Source organism: Pleurodeles waltl, chromosome 1_2 (assembly GCF_031143425.1).
Source record: "Pleurodeles waltl isolate 20211129_DDA chromosome 1_2, aPleWal1.hap1.20221129, whole genome shotgun sequence".
Classification (NCBI taxonomy): Eukaryota; Metazoa; Chordata; class Amphibia; order Caudata; family Salamandridae; genus Pleurodeles; species Pleurodeles waltl.
Genome location: NC_090437.1, coordinates 297239250 through 297258292, shown reverse-complemented (window position 1 = coordinate 297258292; position 19043 = coordinate 297239250). Strand labels below are relative to the sequence as shown.

Genomic DNA, 19043 nt, shown 5'->3' with positions numbered 1-19043 from the left:
GGTTAAAAAAATATGAAAGTCTTCCAGAACCAGTTCAGTGATACCAGGGCACACTGGAATCACTGTGTCTCAATAGTGGGAGTTGAGTTCATTTGTCTATGTGACCCATGGCTTTACCTACTATGGAAACTGATAACTGATAGTAATGTGAGGTATCCAACTCTTACTTAGGAAGGTGGTGTGGGGTTAGAGACTCAGAACTCAACAATCAGCATAATATTACAAAGTAAAAGAATGTCCAGTAAGTGCTAAAAGAGAACATACCTAATTACATCAACCACTACTCAATACGGCAAAATGTGGTCAGCCGACACAGACTCTAGCAAAGTGATTCGACTGGTAATGTAATGCTCTACTACTAAGCCGGGTGCAGGAGCTCACAATGTGAGGAGTGACTAGCTACCTGCTCCTGGGGCCCAAAGCATGTCCTTATTTAGTGGATTTCCTAGACTTATGACAATGGGCGTGATTTAGAGTTAGGCAGATGGGTTACTCCCACACAAACATGATGGATACCCCACCCACCATATTACAATCTCCATTGGCTATAATTGTATAGTAATATGGGGAATGGGATGTCCGTCACAACCGTGATGGAGTAACCCCCTCTGTCAAACTCTATATCAGGCCCAATGTCTTCAGCCTCACCTGAGGTCGAAGAAGATCAGGCCCGCTGTGTTAATTGGAGTGCTGCAACAGGACACTGATTATGACATGCCTACTGTCAAGCTCAAGACAACACCTAGTCCATCCATCCTCTGGCCATGAGCATCTGTTCTAGAGAGGCCGCAGTTACCGAAAGTAGTAGTCAAAGTTCATGTCAAAAGCAAAATAGCCCACAGAAATGATGGAGCACAGCCCAGTCACGTTCACAGGAGATTGTAGTTTCTTGGGAGCTCATATGGTGACAGATTTCACCTCAGAAACCCGCCCTCAGGGATTCCTGGCACATGAAGAAAGGGGTTTCAAGGTCAAAGGGTGTACGGACTAGAGCCAGCACAGTAAGGCTGCGGTGATAACCGCAGAGAGTAACTCATCAAATTGTTTTGGTGATACATACTTCTTTAGCACAGTTCGCCAAGTGACCAAGGGTTGTGGTTGCACTTTTTTTCAATGCAACTCACCTCGAGCGGGAGGCACAGGGAACGCCACTTCAGTCACATTAGCGACTGCTCCTACAATGTCCCTTCTTTGGTTCATGCCAACTATACTCTGATTCCTCCCAAACCAAGGAAGGCATGGAGAACATCTTGAGGCCAGGTGACACTGGGGACATGACCCACAGACACAGGGAGCTAACTACAGCTTATGCCACATTTGTGGTCCTAGTTGGCAATTTCTTTAGTGGTTAGTCCATTTTTCTGGGCTGCTGCTCTGCCAGGGAGCAGCAGCTGGGCTGCTTCAGACACCTGATGCAGGCATACTTTCAGCCTCTCTCAGCAGCCAGGCAGACTCCCTTACCTACAGCTTCTTCCAGTAATTAATCAGACTCCTCCAGGTGCTGTTCTCTTATTTACAGGAGACAGACTGTCCAAAACACCAGCTACTTACTACCAGGGGGGAGAAAAGTGAAAAAACATATGCTGTTACAAAGCCTCTTAATGACATAAACACAAGTACCTGGAAGGCATGTGCTGTTGAATGTAAGTGAAATAAAAAAAAAATCTGAACTATATGTTTCCATAAAGCACATGCTTCATCATAGGGCTCCTCACAGTCGTGGTCCACAACCCTGCGGTGCAGGGCAGCTCTTGGAATTTTTCGAAATGGGAGCCCTATGATGAGTAGCTGTCGAAAGAGGAACACGGAGGGTGCAGTGCCTCTCAAGTGGATGTACATAGAATTGAAACTGCTAAAATACCTCATAAAGTATTTTATTTTTGTCCCCATGCAGGTATATCCAAAAACAAAGAGTAATAATTCAATCCTTAATTTTGGTTGACATATTTCAGTTAAGATTTTGCTCCTTTAAGAGGTGCAAGTTGGCTTTCTTTAAGACCCACAATACATATTTCTCTGTAATTTTATAATTCTCTGAATGAATTTATTCTAAATAATTCAGTAAGTGGTAATTAGTACTAATCAATGCATGATACTTGACCTAGTGATACTCATGGTGCCAATTTCGCCAGCACTCAACTGTAGGATAGAGGATGACTGATGACTGATGACTGGTGACTGTCCTGTCTCCTCATTCGTTTCTGCTGTGCCGTACTCTGACTTATCAAGGATCCTGTTACATTGAGTCTGGTGGCAGTATCTAAGTGGTTTTGAGCAACTTAAGGCAACTTTGATCAGCTATGCAGGTTCCTTTATGGGATTGTTTTTAATGATCAGAGTCCACTAAGCTGGTTATTGCTCATAGTTGTCCATACTGAGATTTTTATCTCTGTTTATGATCCTGAGCAAGCATGGGTTGGAGGGACAGACGGTCAGAAAATCTGCTGGTAAGGATATAGTTAGAATCATCGCCGATATGATTGTCAATATGCGATGTTACATTTTTTTTTTTTAAATTAAGCACTGCTATGACAACTTTGTAAGTGAAGCGGTTTTGCTCGGAAGCACATAGCTGGTACAATAGAATTTCGGAAACCCTGCCTACCAAGATTCTGCTTGAAGGAGCGATTATTGTTCCAAGTTCTATCACAGGGTTATGAGAGGATGTTGTTCTCTTGGAAACAGCCCATGTTTTCACCTTTCTCTTAAGCTGTCAATGCTTTTGGATTCTTCAAATCTTGGCTGCCTCCTAAAGATTTCACATAATAAGGTGGTGTGACAACCAATGGTGCAAGCCACGAAACGGGTCACAACGAGGCCATCCACAGTAAGGGGCACAGTAGGGCTATATGTCCAATCCAAGTCTACATCAATATCATAACCTTCACTTCAACAACTCACATTTCATAGAATCATAAAATTGTTTCAACAATATTTTATTACATGAACCCAAATACAATTCAGAAAAAACAATACATTAAATCAGTCACACCGCATTCAAACAAAGGTTATATATACATCAATATACAAAAATACAATAATTTTTTTTATAATAAAATTGTATAATATTAATACATATATACACATACAAAGAACTGTAAAGCCCAGCATCTGATGTCACAATATTCTAGTACAATAATGCAAGAACATATTAGGAACCCAGAGCCTGCGCGCATTTCGGTAATCCTCTCATTAGGAGGCCACCTTCATCAGGGCAGTTCCAAACCATACGATTAAATGTAGATGCAAATACCATAGAAAGGACAAATGTACAAAATGGTATGCCAATTTTCTTGATATATGCCACATCAATAGATGATATCTAATACACAAAAAACATAAAGAGCAACCTTGAAATGGAGGAGTCCATATATCCAAAAATCTAGTATATATAATAGCACAAAACACACACAAAAAGTAAAAACAATAAAACAAAACCAAATGAAATTAATAGGGTGAAGCATGCAGATACACATGTTGATAGAGACCCATAGATTAAGCGTGCACCAAAATAAAAAAAAATAAAAAAAACAGATACAACCTCATGCCCATTCCTATAGAACACACAATGCCTTAAACCTTACTAGTCACCTGTGATATCTACAGATCCATATCAAGCCATGTAACACCCAAATTAATTATACGGTTTCATTCCACCAGGATGAGGCCATGAAATCTGTGACCAGCTTATCCCATTATGTTGTATTAGTCATATATTTACCTGCAGGTATATGTGGATACATATTTTCATAAAGGATAAACGGTCTTCCAAGGGGGGAGGTAAAGAACCACTTTCCACACAACTTGCAGACCACGCCAATGATTGAAATATTAGGTTATCTATAAGGCAAGACCATAAAGTAGCTAAAGGAGCAAGTACGAAAAATATTATAAAAATTTTTAAGGGACCAAAGTCCCATTTCATTCATGTTACCTCTAATTACTGGTGGCTTACTAAGAGATGAAACTTCTTTAAAAAGATGGCTTTATGATTTTGGATTTCATGACCGTCACGAAGGCAAGCGCATCCGCTATGTTGGTCGGGGAGAAAAGAATAAAGAGTTTCCCGACTTGCTTTTAACATAAATGCATTCACTGCAGCTATTCAATTAGTAGTATATTGTGCCGAGAGGTTAACTGCCACAGCCAAGCAACTTACCTGAAGAGGAGATGTGTGTTCACATATCGTCCTAGGGAATTCGCCGGTTGCAATCCATTCCTTTTATCCTTCCGATAATGTGACTCAAAATTGTTTAAGAATTACGTATAACGTACTCCGACCTGACGTTCATCAATTATACGCATTCAAAAACGGTTGCCTTCTTATAGTAGGGTAACTTATTCTATAGTATATTGACGAATAACACTCATGTCGACGGAATAGAAAGTACCATTGGGGAAAAATTACAAATAACGAAACGAGACGAAAAAAGGATTGGGAAATAAAAGACCCGAGCTACAAAAAAAATATATAAATGTCATTACATCTGTGAAATATGAAAGTTCACAGAGCAATATCACTAATAAAATAAATGGAAAACTCAAAGAATAAAAATGGACATAGAAAAGGACATTAAAAACAACCAAGCTGAAGCAGCATAGGGTACCTAAACTCTTGTTCCACAATGTGGCGGAACGGTTAGATTGAGAATGGATAAACCTAGAATAAGAAAAGATACCAAGGGGACCAAATATAAATAGACAAAGATATAAAGCCGGCCAACAAACTGATGACTATTCATATTAGAAGAATTTAAGGAATCACAAGAGTTCTTAGTGTGTTCCTAGGACAATACATCACAGTATCTTAAGGGATATAGGCCCTCATTCTGACCCTGGCGGTTTCAAACCGCCAGGGCAGAGGGCCGCGGAAGCACCCCCAACAGGCTGGCGATGCTTCATGGGCCATTCTGACCGCGGCGGTAAAGCCGCGGTCAGAAAACGGCAACCGGCGGTTTCCCGCCGGTTTACCCCTGGCCCAGGGAATCCTCCATGGCGGCGCTGCGTGCAGCACCGCCATGGGGATTCCGACCCCCTTCCCGCCATCCTGTTCCTGGTGGTTTTTACCACCAGGAACAGGATGGCGGGAACGGGTGTCTTGGGGCCCCTGGGGGCCCCTGCACTGCCCATGCCACCGGCATGGGCAGTGCAGGGGCCCCCTAACAGGGCCCCATAAAGATTTTCAGTGTCTGCAAAGCAGACACTGAAAATCGCGACGGGTGCCACTGCACCCGTCGCACCCCTTCAACTCCGCCGGCTCCATTCGGAGCTGGCTTCATTGTTGAAGGGGGTTTCCCGCTGTGCCGGCGGGCAGCCTTCTGGCGGTCGCCCGCCGGCCCAGCGGGAAAGCCAGAATGGCCGCCGCGGTCTTTTGACCGCAGTGCGGTCATTCGGCGGTAACCGCATGGCGGGCGGCGGCGCGGTTGGAATGACCGCCATAGTGATGGAAGCCCTTTTTAGCTTTTAGCTGGATGTATTTAGGATAGGGTACTCTCTAGATGTTGTTTAAGTTTAACCAATTATATTTTCCCACGGGATGTATTCATTAAGACCATTTTTGCAAGTATTTAGGGTAAAAATCCAATATATTTCTCGTTTCTTCCTGACTTTATTCTCTTCAATTCCTCCCGGTTTTCCTATCTTTTCTAAGATTGTCCATGACACGTCCTCTATTTTATGTCCCAAATGTTTCCAGTGTTGAACCAAGGGGGCTCCCTCCCTATTGTTGTGTATATTGGACATATGTTCCAAAATTCTCACTCTTACTTCTCGTCCCGTTTCGCCAACATATCCTAAAAAACAGGGTCAACAAATCAAATAAACACAGTTGGCTGTTCTGCAATTTGTCATGTCTGTAGGTTTCAATTCTTTCCTATTCCATTCCAATATGTCACCTATAACCGCTCTAGGGCAGGCCTTACACATTCCACATTTGTGGTTACCTTTGATCGGTTGTTGTCCCCTGATTGATTTTTGACAGAAGCCTCCATCTCTTGGTGTATTTGATCTAACCAGTTTGTTGCAGATATTCAGATTTTTCCTAAAAGCAAGTAAAGGTTGTTCAAGGGATGGTAGATCTTGATCACTGTTAAGTATATGCCAATTATTCAAAATAATTTTTCTAATTCTTTCATTCAAATTGGAATGTTGTATGACACACACCATTTGTGGCTTTGGGTCTTTGTTACGCCTTTCAAACATACTTTCTCTGTTATAGTATTTTGCTCTTTTGTAAGATTCCCTTATTACTCTTTTAGAGTATCCTCGTAATAGGAGTTTCTGTTGCAGGATGTCCGCATGGCAGTCATAATCTTGCAGGTTAGTACAATTCCTATGGATGCGTAGAAACTGACTAAAAGGTATTCCCTGCTTTTGACTTCGCGGGTGGAAGCTATCAAAATGTAATATGGTATTTTTGGCAGCGAGTTTCATATATAAGGACATCTCTAGTTGGACATTGTTGTGTCCTATCCAAATGTCTAGGAACTCAACCTTGTCCCTACTTTTGTGGATAGTGAACCTAAGATTGGGGTCACAGGCATTAATCCATTCGCAAAATTAATTGAGTAATTCCTTGTGTCCTGCCCAGATGAAAAAAATAACATCTATGTAGCTAGACCAGGATTGGACATTCTCATAGAAAGGAGCCATTTCATTATAAATATGAGCTTCCTCAAAATTGCCCACGTAGACATTCGCTACACTTGGGGCACAGGCCGCCCCATACTGACTCCTTTCATTTGTTGATATATGTTTCCGTCAAATTCAGAGAGATTTTCTTGGAGGACAATGTTTAGACACTGAAGGACGAATCTAAGATGATCAGTCATCCCTTCTCTTTCAAACAGGCAGGCCACAGCCTGCCATCCTGCCCTCTTTTGGATGTTAGTATACAGGGCTTCAATGTCCATAGTTACCAACATCTGAGAGGTCGAATTGTAGGGAGTGCCTTCCAACATAGAGATGATATGCCCAGTAACTCTTACATACGCAGGAAGACAAACCACTCTCTGTTTTAAAAAAATCCACATATTTTGATAGAGGTTCTGTAAGTGAACCAACTGTGGATACAATCGGACAAAGGGGAGGGTCATCCTCATTCTTATGTATCTTTGTTACCCCATAGAGAACTGGAGTCCTAGTAGTTTGGGGGTTCAGATATTGATATTCTTGTTCGCAGATAAGACCCTTACTGCATGCCTCATCACTGATTTTCTGTATTTCCTGTTTCATATGTATTTGCCAGTTATTCTTACCCTTTTTATAATGTTCAGGATTATCCAACATAAGCTGCATCTTTTGTTTGTATTTTTCCGTATCCATCAAAGCTATACCACCCCCTTTGTCACAAGGTTTAACCGTTGTCTGTTTATCCTGTTGTAATCTCACAAGAGCCTGTTGTTCACATTTAGTAAGATTATGGTGGGGTCTTGGTGTGAATCTGAGCATAGCTTTAATTTTTTCTAAAACAATATTCTCAAATATCTTAATTTCTGGTCCCACCATATCCAAATTTGGTGTAAAAGTCGATACAGGTTTGAGACCCGATATATTTATCACCATATTGTTATTTCTCCCTTCAAAAAATCTCTTCAATCTGATACGCCTAAAAAAGGCGAAAAGATCTGAAATCAATCCAAAGTGGTTAATGGGAACACTAGGAACAAAAGACAATCCTTTCTTGAGTAGAGTATCAGTACTTGTATTTGGTGTTATGTAATAAAATATTGTTGAAACAATTTTATGATTCTATGAAATGTGATATGTTGAAGTGAAGGTTATGATATTGATGTAGCCTTGGATTGGACATATAGCCATTAAATAACTGTCGACATACATAACAAGGTGAATTTATTTAAATCTTTATGTTTTTCTTTATATGTATCTGTATAGTGGTATTCGAGAGTAGCTCTTAGTACTCTTTTGCAGCTTTAGCTATTATTTCCCTGGTTGAGCTACTGTATTGACGTCAGGGACACTCTTTTGTCTTGTTCTTAGGGGCACAGTAGGGATCAGATCCCACCACGAAAAGGACAACAGCAGTGACCAAGGTATAACCACAGCGAAGACAACAGTTGTCACAATGAAAAAGCAAAAGCAGCATCATGTGAGTTCTAGGTGAACAGCAAAATGTTTCTCTAAACAGACCTAAAACGTAGTTAAATTAAAATTAACTCTTGAAAAAAAGTAAAAGAGAGGCACTAAAAGGAAATAAATGACAGAAAGCACAGCTTTTGCTGCTTCTCTGCTTCCAACATGATACACAGCAGAAATGTATTTATGCAATAGCTGCACAGGCTGTAAAATGTAAAATGGCTCTTTAGCCTGTCCCAAAAGAAAATAAATATCAGTTTGAAACGAAGCTCTTAGCAACCGAAAGCTCTCAAGTGTCCTGGAGTGGCATCCATTAGAGATAAACCCAATATAGCGCACTCGGGTCAGATTTATGCGCCCCTTAGCGCCCCCCCTACCACCACCGTGTGTGCTGTATTTAAAATATGGCACACCCTAGGGTAGGGGGCAATAGAGTCATTCAATATGACGCTATTGATGTACTCTGCAGGAGTAGTGCCAAAATGTTGGTGCTACTCCTGCAGAGTACATAGGGGCTCATTCTAAATAATGGAAGCCTTGTTTTAACGCCTGCTCTGAGCAGGTGTTAAAAGTGCCATAAAAAAAGGCACAAGGAAATCTTATAGATTTCCTTGTGCCTGTTTTCGCCCCCTCTAACGGAGGAACACACCCTTTGAATACATTATGCATGGTGCAGGCATAATGTAGCGCAAAGGGCTACAGAGTTGCGCAGTTCATGCATTTAGCCACTCTGTAAATACGGCACAGGGACTTTGGCTTCGTTGGGCCACATTAACGTAAAAAATAATTACACTAATGTTGCGCAAGGTGGCGCTAGGGGATTATAAATATGCCCACTGGTGTATTTGAGTAGGTGTTGTTCTCAGAGTTGTCTTACATAGGTATTTCCATTCGTTTCAGCAAAAATTTACCAAACTGCACATGCACTTATTCACTTTTTCGCACCTAAAGGTTTGTAAAAGCAAGCTGACTTTTTGAATGTTTCACATTTGTTATTTGATGTTACTTTTAATTTGTCAGTGCACGTTCACCGAGGTTTCATGGCACTACACAATAGGTAAACTGAATGAAATTAAAAAGGGTATAGTTCATAGCCTAGGAGAACATACAAAGAGAACAGGATCATAATAAAAAAAAACTAGAATAAATGTAAGTCCTGAGTTTCTTTCCATAGTCCTCCACAGTGGAAACAGATCATAAATCAAACAAGAATTTGCAATGCAATAGGTCTGGCATATTTTCAACAAGTTAATTGTAATCTTTTGACAACAGCACTCACAAGGAAAACAAAAGAAAACATGAGAAGATACTGAGAAAAGTCGACCTGGCCAAATAAAATAAAGTTAGCTTTAAAAAATAAAACTTTGCATTTTTGCCAATCACAAGCCTTTGGTATGTGGGCACTCGAAGTTAAAAACAACAAATAGTACCTCGATTAGTGGGGAAAAGCAGATGGGGACTAATTAAACTGCATCAATTAGTGCTGGATCCCTGCTCCACACAGAGGAACGGAAATGATGAAAGGAGGGCCTTGACGAATTACCAGGCTGCAAATAAGAGTGCCATGCAAACCAACAAATGGTGAGCGACAGGCGGGCTCCAAGCCCTTTACTGAACACAACAGAGTCTCGCAAGTGAGACGTATGCGCTAGCGCATCCAATCCCAGACTCGACCCTAAAAAGGAAAGTTCCATTCTTGTGCAACAGGCTATCTTCATACCTTAGGTTCTCCATTAAAAAAATGGCACCAGAAGGAATCACTCAAGTGGATATTTAATGGCAAAATTTAGCAGCCAAAATTGGAGGACAGTAAGAAGGAATTATGAGATGGACAATGACAAAGTTTTAAATACAATTCTCCTATAGGCTAGTCCAACATTGGACTTAAATTTGGGGGAGATGTGGTCTCAATGGTGCGATCTCGTTAATAAGCAAGGAGCAGCATTTTGGACCACCTGGACCAAACTGAGCAATTTAAATGGTAAGCAAAGATTGATGAAATTTTCATAGTTCAAATGACTGTATAAGAGCCACAACTACAGTGATATGATGATCTGAGTCCCAGTAGAGCAGACTATACTTTAATCTTTTAAGATGCCAAAACAAGATGCTAGGTGTTTTGGAATCCTGAGCTTACAAAGAATGTTCTGAGGCAGTAAGTATACCAAGATTGCTCACCATCTTGACATGAGCGGAGGAGGGGCCAATCGATTTTGGCCAAAGGGCGGTGTTTCATTTGCTAGTTTTGCTTTTTGTGACAACAGGCCTGGTTTAATTGTGGTCGAGCTTCAGAAAATTGGAGAACATCCAAGACTGGATGAAAGGTAAGACCAAGAAAAAACTTAGTTAATGTCAGAAGTCGGGTGTAGAAATCTTTGCTTCCAACAACTTGAAACACAGCTCACAATCATCAGAATATGATTATAACTACACTACCATTGACTAAACCGTGGATGCTAGGGAAAGCATATACATATGCACTGACGATCTGAAGCACTCTATATTTGATAGTTTTCTTCTCAAATTTAAATGGACAAACAAATATTGTATACGACCTCGGTCATTTTTTATTTGATCATTCAATGACCATAAATGATACAATACAGTACAATCCACCAAAAAAAATAACAAGAACATAGCAACACACAGGGATACATGAAATATTAAAAAGAGTAATACACAATTGCTGATTAAAAATAAAAATTGAGAAAGATAAATTAATGTGGCATTCTGTGCCCTCAGACGTCTGGCATGTTCCATGAAGGTTACAACTAAAATACATAATCTTGGTGTTGTCAATGATTGCAGTGACACCACAGCAGCACTACATTGTCTAAAATGTGCTTGTTTTAGGAAAGGTAAGATGAGGCTTCCTAAGTACAGAGTAAAACTCACAGAACAATATAAAGTGCAGAATGACTATCACTTGGGCAAAGAGGCAAATTGTTAAAATGTGTGCCTTGAACCGAGCAGGCCACAAGAAAATATACAGTGTTTAGTCTCAATCTAGTTAACAAAAACCTTTGATGCTGGTTGCTGATCCAAACCAGGTAAGGCTCAATGCCAGGGTGAGTACAGATCATAACATAAGTTAGAACAGCAGGCTTCCCAGCATTTTTAGATAACCTTTGATCTGCACATTTGGTCAAAACCATTTCCCTCAAAGGTTTGAAAAAGTTAGTGGAGTAAGTACCTGGGTTTTCAAAAAGATCAAGTAGGTTTAGGCTAATGCAAGTGTTGTGTATGTACACTAGCCAAGGTATTTCTAATCTTCGGTCAAGTTTAGGACAGTCAGCTAAAGCTGTCCGGTTGAACGAGGTCTCAATCTTGGTCCAGATATTGAACCATAACAACAACAGCTGTAACTTTATAAGCCCAACTCCAGTATGACAAATATTGATACTGGTAGTTTTCGGTATGACCAGAAATGTTTTGATTAAGTCATTCTCAGTCTTCCTCAGTACTGGTTGATCACTGGTTCCCCATAAAGCAGCCACATACATAGCTTTTGAGCAGCACTGTTGTCAGTTCTCTAATGGGTTTCTTGCCTAACCTGGAATCAAAGCTAAGGACCGCCTCTGAGCTTCTTGTTACAGCGACTGTTCTGGCTGTTTTCAGTGGGCTGCAGGTAAGTTTATCATTGAACAGGATTCCCAAATACTAGTATGATGGAACCATGCTCCTTTCACTTTATTCACTGTAAAGGTCATATCCTTCTTTTTTTCTATCCATAGACCAGTAAATGTGTTTTTCCTTGGTTTACCCTGAGGTCCAAGATCGCCATAAAGATGCAGAACTGATCTAGCAGTCAATGTAGCCCAGGTGCAGTTCTAGCTAGTAAGATTGTGTCTCAGCATATCTCAATGCTGGAACACTGTGATTTCCTACCCTAGGGTATTCAACATTAATATCTAATAAGTTCTTTTCAAGCCCGGTCATATACAATAAGAAAAGAAAGGGGGCCAGGACACAACACTTTTGTACACCTCTAGCAAGCTTAAACGTTTCTGTTATTTCCCCACCTGGGCCCCACCTCACACTGGCAGTCACGTCTGAGTGTAGTTCCATCAATAAATTAACAACACTCATCTCTACCCCAATTTTGGTCATAATGGGCCACAGCTTGGATCTGCAAATGCTGTACTCAGATTCAGAAAGCCTAAATATATCTTCCCCTTTTAGGCCACTGTGTATTTGCTTATTAATAGATATAAATTGAGGGATTGTCCTGAGACCAGAACGAAAGCCAGGTTGTAGCTCGGAGAGATTATTATTCTCATCCACCCAGGTTTGCAATTGTTCCAGAAGAATCCTACACATTAATTTGGCAGTAGAGTTGTAGGAAAATGCCACTGTTGGCATGGGTACCCCCTAACGTTTTGCCTTTTGTTGATGTTAGTTATGATTGAAAGTATGCTGGGACCCTGCTAACCAGGCCCTAGCACCAGTGTTCTTTCCCTAAAACTGTACCTTTGTCTCCACAATTGGCACAGCCCTGGCACACAGATAAGTCCCTTGTAAATGGTACTCCTGGTACCAAGGGCCCTGTGGCCAGGGAAGGTCTCTAAGGGCTGCAGCATGTATTATGCCAATACAGGGGCCCCTCACTCAGCACATGCACACTTCCTCACAGCTTGTGTGTGCTGGTGGGGAGAAAAAGACTAAGTCGACATGGCACTCCCCTCAGGGTGCCATGCCCACAACCCACTGCCTGTGTTATAGGTAAGTCACCCCTCTAGCAGGCCTTACAGCCCCAAGGCAGGGTGCACTATACCATAGGTGAGGGCACAGCTGCATGAGCACTATGCCCCTACAGTGTCTAAGCCAATTCTTAGACATTGTAAGTGCAGAATTGCCATATAGAGTATATGGTCTGGGAATTTGTCAAACACAAGCTCCACAGTTCCATAATGGCCAACCAGAATACTGGGAAGTTTGGTATCAAACTTCTCAGCAAAATAAATCCACACTGATGCCAGTGTGGGATTTATTGAGAAATTCACTCAGAGGGCATCTTAGAGATGCGCCCTGCATGCCAGCTCAACTGCTAGTGCTAGGCTGACTGGTCTCTGCCAGCCTGCCATTTCCAGACTAGTTTCTGGCCACATGGGGTGAGTGCCTTTGTGTACTCTAAGACCAGGAATAAAGCCTGTCCTGGTTGGAGGTGCTTCACACCTCCCCCTGCAGGAACTGTAACACCTGGCGATGAGCCTCAAAGGCTCAAGCCTGGTGTTACACCGCCCCAGGGCATTCCAGCTAGTGGAGATGCCCGCCCCCTGGACACAGCCCCATCTTTTGGAGGCAAGTCCGGAGGAGATAATGAGAAAAACAAGGAGGAGTCACCCTCCAGCCAGGACAGCCCCTAAGGTGTCCTGAGATGAGGTGACCCCTTCCTTAGAAAGTCCTCCATCTTGCTTTGGAGGATTTCCCCCAAAGGGAGGATGCACATGGAGGGTGTAACCACCCTCAGGGACAGTAGCCATTGGCTACTGCCCCCCAGCCCTAAACACACCCCTAAATTTAGTATTTAGGGGCGACCCTGAACCCAGAAAAACAGATTTCCGGATGACCTAAAGAAGAAGAAGGACTGCTGACCTGAAAGCCCCGCAGAGAAGACGACAACTGACTTGGCCCCAGCCCTACCGTCCTGTCTCCAGACTCAAAGAACCTGCAACAGCGACGCATCCAGCGGGACCAGTGACCTCTGCCAACTCAGAGGACTGCCCTGCAACCTGAAGGACCAAGAAACTCCTGTGGACAGCGGCTCTGTCTGAACAACAAAGAAGAAACCATCTTTAAAGGGACTCCAGCCTCACTCCTGAAGCGTGAGTCCCCAACATTCTGCACCCAACGCCACCGGCTCGTGTCCAGAAGAACCAACACTGCAGCGAGGACCCCCAGGCGACTCCCACAATGAGGCCACCCTGAGACGACCTCTCTGCACCCCCACGGCCACACCTACAGTGAGAATCCAGAGGCTTCCCCTGACCCTGACTGCCCGGTTACAAAGAACCCGATGCCTGGAAGAAGCACTGCACCCGCAGCCCCCAGGCCAGAGAGAAACCAACTACCGGTGCAGGAGTGACCAGTATGCGGCCCTCATCTTTGCCCAGTCGGTGGATGGCCAGAGAAGCCCCCCCCGTGCCATGCCTGCATCGCCAGAGTGACCCCTGGGTCCCTCCATTGATTTCAATTCAAAACCAGACACCCACTTTATACACTGCACCTGGCCGTCCCTGTGCTGCTTAGTGTGTATTTTGTGTGCCTGTTTGGGACCTCCCAGGTGCTCTACAAAACCCCACTGGTCTGCTCCCCAAGGACACAGGTACTTACCTGCTAGAAGACTGGAACCGGAGCACCCCTAGTCTCCATAGGCGCCTATGTTATTTGGGCCCTTCTTTGACCCCTGCACCTGACAGTCCCTGTGTTGCTGGTGCTGCGTGTTTGTGGTTAACTTGAACCCCCAACGGTGGGCTGCCCATGCCCCAGAGACTGAACTTGTAAGTGCTTTACTTACCTGCTAAACTAACTTGTACTTACCTCCCCCAGGAACTGTTGAATTTTGCAGTGTCCACTTTTAAAATAGCTTATTGTCATTTTTGCCAAAACGGTGTACCTTACTGTTTTCATTCAAAGTTCTATATTTACCTATGCCAGCCAAGTACCTTACAATTTATGTATTTACTTGAATTCTGAATCTTGTGGATCTAAAATAAATTAAGAAAATAATATTTTTCTGTAAAAAAAAATATTGGCCTGGAGTTAAGTCTTTGAGTGTGTTTTCTCATTTATTGCCTGTGAGTGTACAACAAATGCTTAACACTACCCTTTGATAAGCCTAACTGCTCGACCACACTACCAAAAATAGAGCATTAGTATTATCTATTATTTCTACTATCGACCTCTAAGGGGAACCCTTGGACTCTGTGCACACTACCTCTCACTTTGAGATAGTATATACAGAGCCAACTTCCTACAAGAGTTGATTAATAATATCGGACAATAGCATTGTGGATTTACCTTTGGAGCATTTCTTAAATATTGACACCATGATTGCATGTGACCAAGCTTTAGGGGGATCCGCATTTACTGCAACTTTCAAAACATTGATCAAAAGAGGAGCCCACAAGGGCACATTTGCTTTGAAAAGATCAGCCGGTATCCCCTCTGGCCCGGAAGTTTTCCCTGCTGGACATCTATTAATAGCATCTATGACATCCCTCAGTTCAGTTTCCAGTTCAGTGTGGGACAATCCGCCTCTGTCTCAATGGGAAGGGAACTCTCGGTAGTGGCTTGGCCCGAGTATACTTGTGTGAAGTGTCTCAATCATCCAAAGAAATCATTGTATCAAGGGTAGTTTCACGAGTGTTCTCAAAACAATTATGATTTACAGTCTGCCAGAAAAGTTTGCTCTCTGCGTTCACTTGCCATAATTAAGGAATGAAATGCTTCCTCTTTAATTGCCTTTTTCCAGGACATTAGCGCAAGCTATAATGCCTTCCTGCAGCTGCCCACTCATTCACGATCTCTAGAGACAGCTTTAAGTGCTGTCAATGGCTGATTATGCGCCTTTGTGCAGTCAGAATCAAACGATTTTGCTTTCTTTCTAAATCTGCCATTAGTGACCGTGAGCATTTCACGGATCTTATCACAAATGTTGTCATAACTACTTATTGTAGTAGCCCCTTCGTCGTTAAGCTTGTCTAGGCACACAATAAAATCAGCATAAGCTGCGTCAACAAGGTCCGAAAGCAATTGGTCCTTATCAATTTTAGACCAGCTCATGATCACCCTCTTATTGCTGGGATGAGCCCGTGGGAGTGGATTCCTCACTACCTGCCTTTATTTAAAAAAGGAATTACTAATCATGATAGCAAGTAGTTTATGATCGCTGAGTGGGCACTGAATAAAGCATAATCTCTAAACAAGCTCTTAAAGATTTAGGTGAACAAAATGAAATCTATTTAAACTAGAAACCCCCCTCCCAATGTACATGGGGCTCAAGAGTGGTGTTTCGAACAGAGAAGTCAGAGGTAAATACCAACTTGTATTTAATAAGAAGAAAATTGATTTCCTCTCCATGCAGGCTGTGGCAGAAATGGGTAATCGGGTCCCCCTCTACAGCCATCACGCCACAACACAGTGCATTAGATGTTAAACAGTGTTTTGTATTACAATCGAAAAGAACAGCTGATGGACTAAATGCTGAACAATGTCAGACATTCTCCCCCAGTCAGAGATCTGGGCTGAATTTATTATATTTTTTGCTCATCATGCCATTCCAGTTTGGATTCAGACATATGCAAACCAGTCTTGACCCTTCTCGCAATGGGAACAGTCCAGCCCGAACTGCCAGGCCAGGCTCTCCATGGACTGTAAACAAGCATCCTGGGACAGGTTACAGGGTATCAACCCTCATCAGCCAGGCCACACCGGAAACAAGCATCCTTAATGTCAGGTAGTCGTCATTGGTGCTATTTGAACTTCGCTCCACATCCTTATGTAGTAATTTGACTATCACAGTACTACTGGTATCAAAGACATTATTGTAGAAATGTATCAAGGAATACATTGGTAATGAGGGGAATCAAGGTTTGCCAGTATAAATCATCCAGGGAAAGCAAGGGAAATTAATGTAATTAAGCCTTCCTTAGCCCTTCCTTTGGACCCAAGTGTGGCAGGAGTAAAATAGGAGACTAAATCATTCATAAATACATTTTCTGTCAACCAAACTTCTTGCATGCCTAACACTTCATGGCATTTAATAAAGTTAACCCGTTTCCATTTGTTAGTTTTGCAGACATTCCTGCCACATTTCATGAAGCTACACCTTAAGTTTTGGAGGTCTGAATACAAGGACTGTTCATAAGAGAAGTCTCCCCTGGTAGGCCCACAAGGGGGTGCACTAGGCTCGCTGCAGTATCTGAAAGGATGTTAGTCAGTTGACCCTCAGCTGATTGTTTTCATTGGCTAGGGGCTTTAACCCCATTTTCAAGTCACTCTAGCTGCTCTAATTGTGAGAGAGGCAAACATATGTTTGTGATGGTTATTGGGTGATGCATCTGAGGTGGTAGAAGAGTTACATGGCCTACTGGTCTATAGAAAAAGCCTAATGAGAGCATATCAATCGAGGTTGGGATATTCACCAAGTGTCTGAGCTTAGTCAATATGTCCTGTACAACTAAACTGTTCTTAAAAGGTACGACCATACAATCTCTATTGTCAGGACTACAATGGTTTCCTACCCTTGATAATCTCCAGACATTATTTATCTGATTGTGGAGGTGCCCCAGACCACACTCCCTAACACGGATCCAATGTACCATCTAATTTGCTACCTGATCATAACTCTCAGATAAACCTGGCCTAAGCAGACTAAATCCCTTGAGAACCAGTCTGTAGGGAGTGACCTCTGGGGTGTAGCTGGAGAGTTGGGAAATCCAAAGAGTGAGACCTTTGTGCATGCCCTAGTTCTCACACAAGTGATAATATCCTTTGATGCCCCTCCTGATTTCCCCATTAGTCTTTAGCGTTTCACAGGTGGCCGAGAGGAACCCTCTTGTTTAGACTTGATTTGCTCCAGATAGAGCATGAGTTGGAGCTGGGATCCCTTTGTTCCCTTTGGATGACATCCAGTCCAATGGAGTTGCTGTAGAAGCATCATTTGTCAAAGGCTTAGGAGGTTTTCACATGCGCTAAGTCCCCTGACAAGGCCTTCAAGTGAATCCAGCCAGCCAAGGACAATTTTGATAAAATCAGACACCTTATTTTCCATACAGGCACCTTTTTTGCTCATTTTTAGTTCTGTTATCACATCATTCTACTTGGGCAGATCCACATCCTCTTCTTTGGCATCCTGAGCAGACTTGCCCTTCCTACGCTGGGGGCACTTCTTTTTTTGCAGGTGGTGGGGAGCAAAAAGAGTCTGTTATAGTTAATTGTGTGGGATCAGCCTTGAGCGGAACTATTACAGTGGAGGAATCTACTACACACAAAAACTTCTTCTTTGTGCCAGGGAGTAGTAAGGTGGAATTGAACTTCTGGGTTACCAAGATGGGGGGGCCTAGCCTCCTTGCTGTGGCCATCCACAATACTTGGATTCATAACAGAGCTCAGTCTTTCTTCTAGGGAGCCACTTTCCTGCTGTATTGCCCCAATTGCATTGGTGAGGTAAGTCACTATAGACCCTGTCAGTTGAAAATCCTTGCCAGATGTAGAGTTCCTCGTGGCCATGGTAATAATGATAATACCTGACACTTAAGAAAGTTAAAAATGTCAAAGGTCAAACCATAATCTGGAGAGGAACGGAACATCAGAGGGGTGGCCCAGCTCAGCCTCTTCCAGGTGCTGATGGGTGCAGACGACCCTGTACTTGGCCTGGCCTTCGCCCAGGCATGCACCCGGTCACGTCCCATGCAGCGCCGAGCAGGCAGCACTAGGTAGAGCGATGTTGGGGGAGCCCCTCCTCCTTCCCCAAGTGGGCTCAGTGATCTAGGCAGATCTTCTGGGACTCATAGCCCCTTGCAAAAGGCAGAATGTCCCACGCCACAGGGAGTAGGCAGCGCTATATAGAGCAATGTTGGTGGAGCTCCTCCTCCTTCCCCAGCAGGCTCATTGATCTCAGCAGGTTTCCTGGGACTCCTAATCCTCTTCTATCAGGCAGAATATACGACCTATTTGAAAGAAAAGATTCTATCTACACCAAAGGCTGGCCATCCAGGCCAATTGCCTTACGTTTTTTAACAGGAAATCGAGGATCAATGATATCCCTGACCACCGATAAGTCCAAAAGGACCAAGGCACCTTGACCAGTGCCATCCACCAACTTTCATAGATCATCAAAAACATATATTGTTGCCAGATCTGTACTATGGCCAGCCAGTTCTAAAGTGTGTTTGAACATTGTGGAGTATATTGTTGTTTTCAATAAAAGTTTGAAGATGTGTGTG

The 19043-nt window shown here is 42.8% G+C and overlaps 1 protein-coding gene across 1 annotated transcript in view; it reads right to left on the bottom strand.

The window, feature by feature from the left end:
* Window positions 1-19043, bottom strand: part of LOC138254106 (broad substrate specificity ATP-binding cassette transporter ABCG2-like) — a 319412-nt gene that overhangs the window by 119221 nt on the left and 181148 nt on the right. The gene's annotated exons all lie outside the window — the stretch shown is intronic.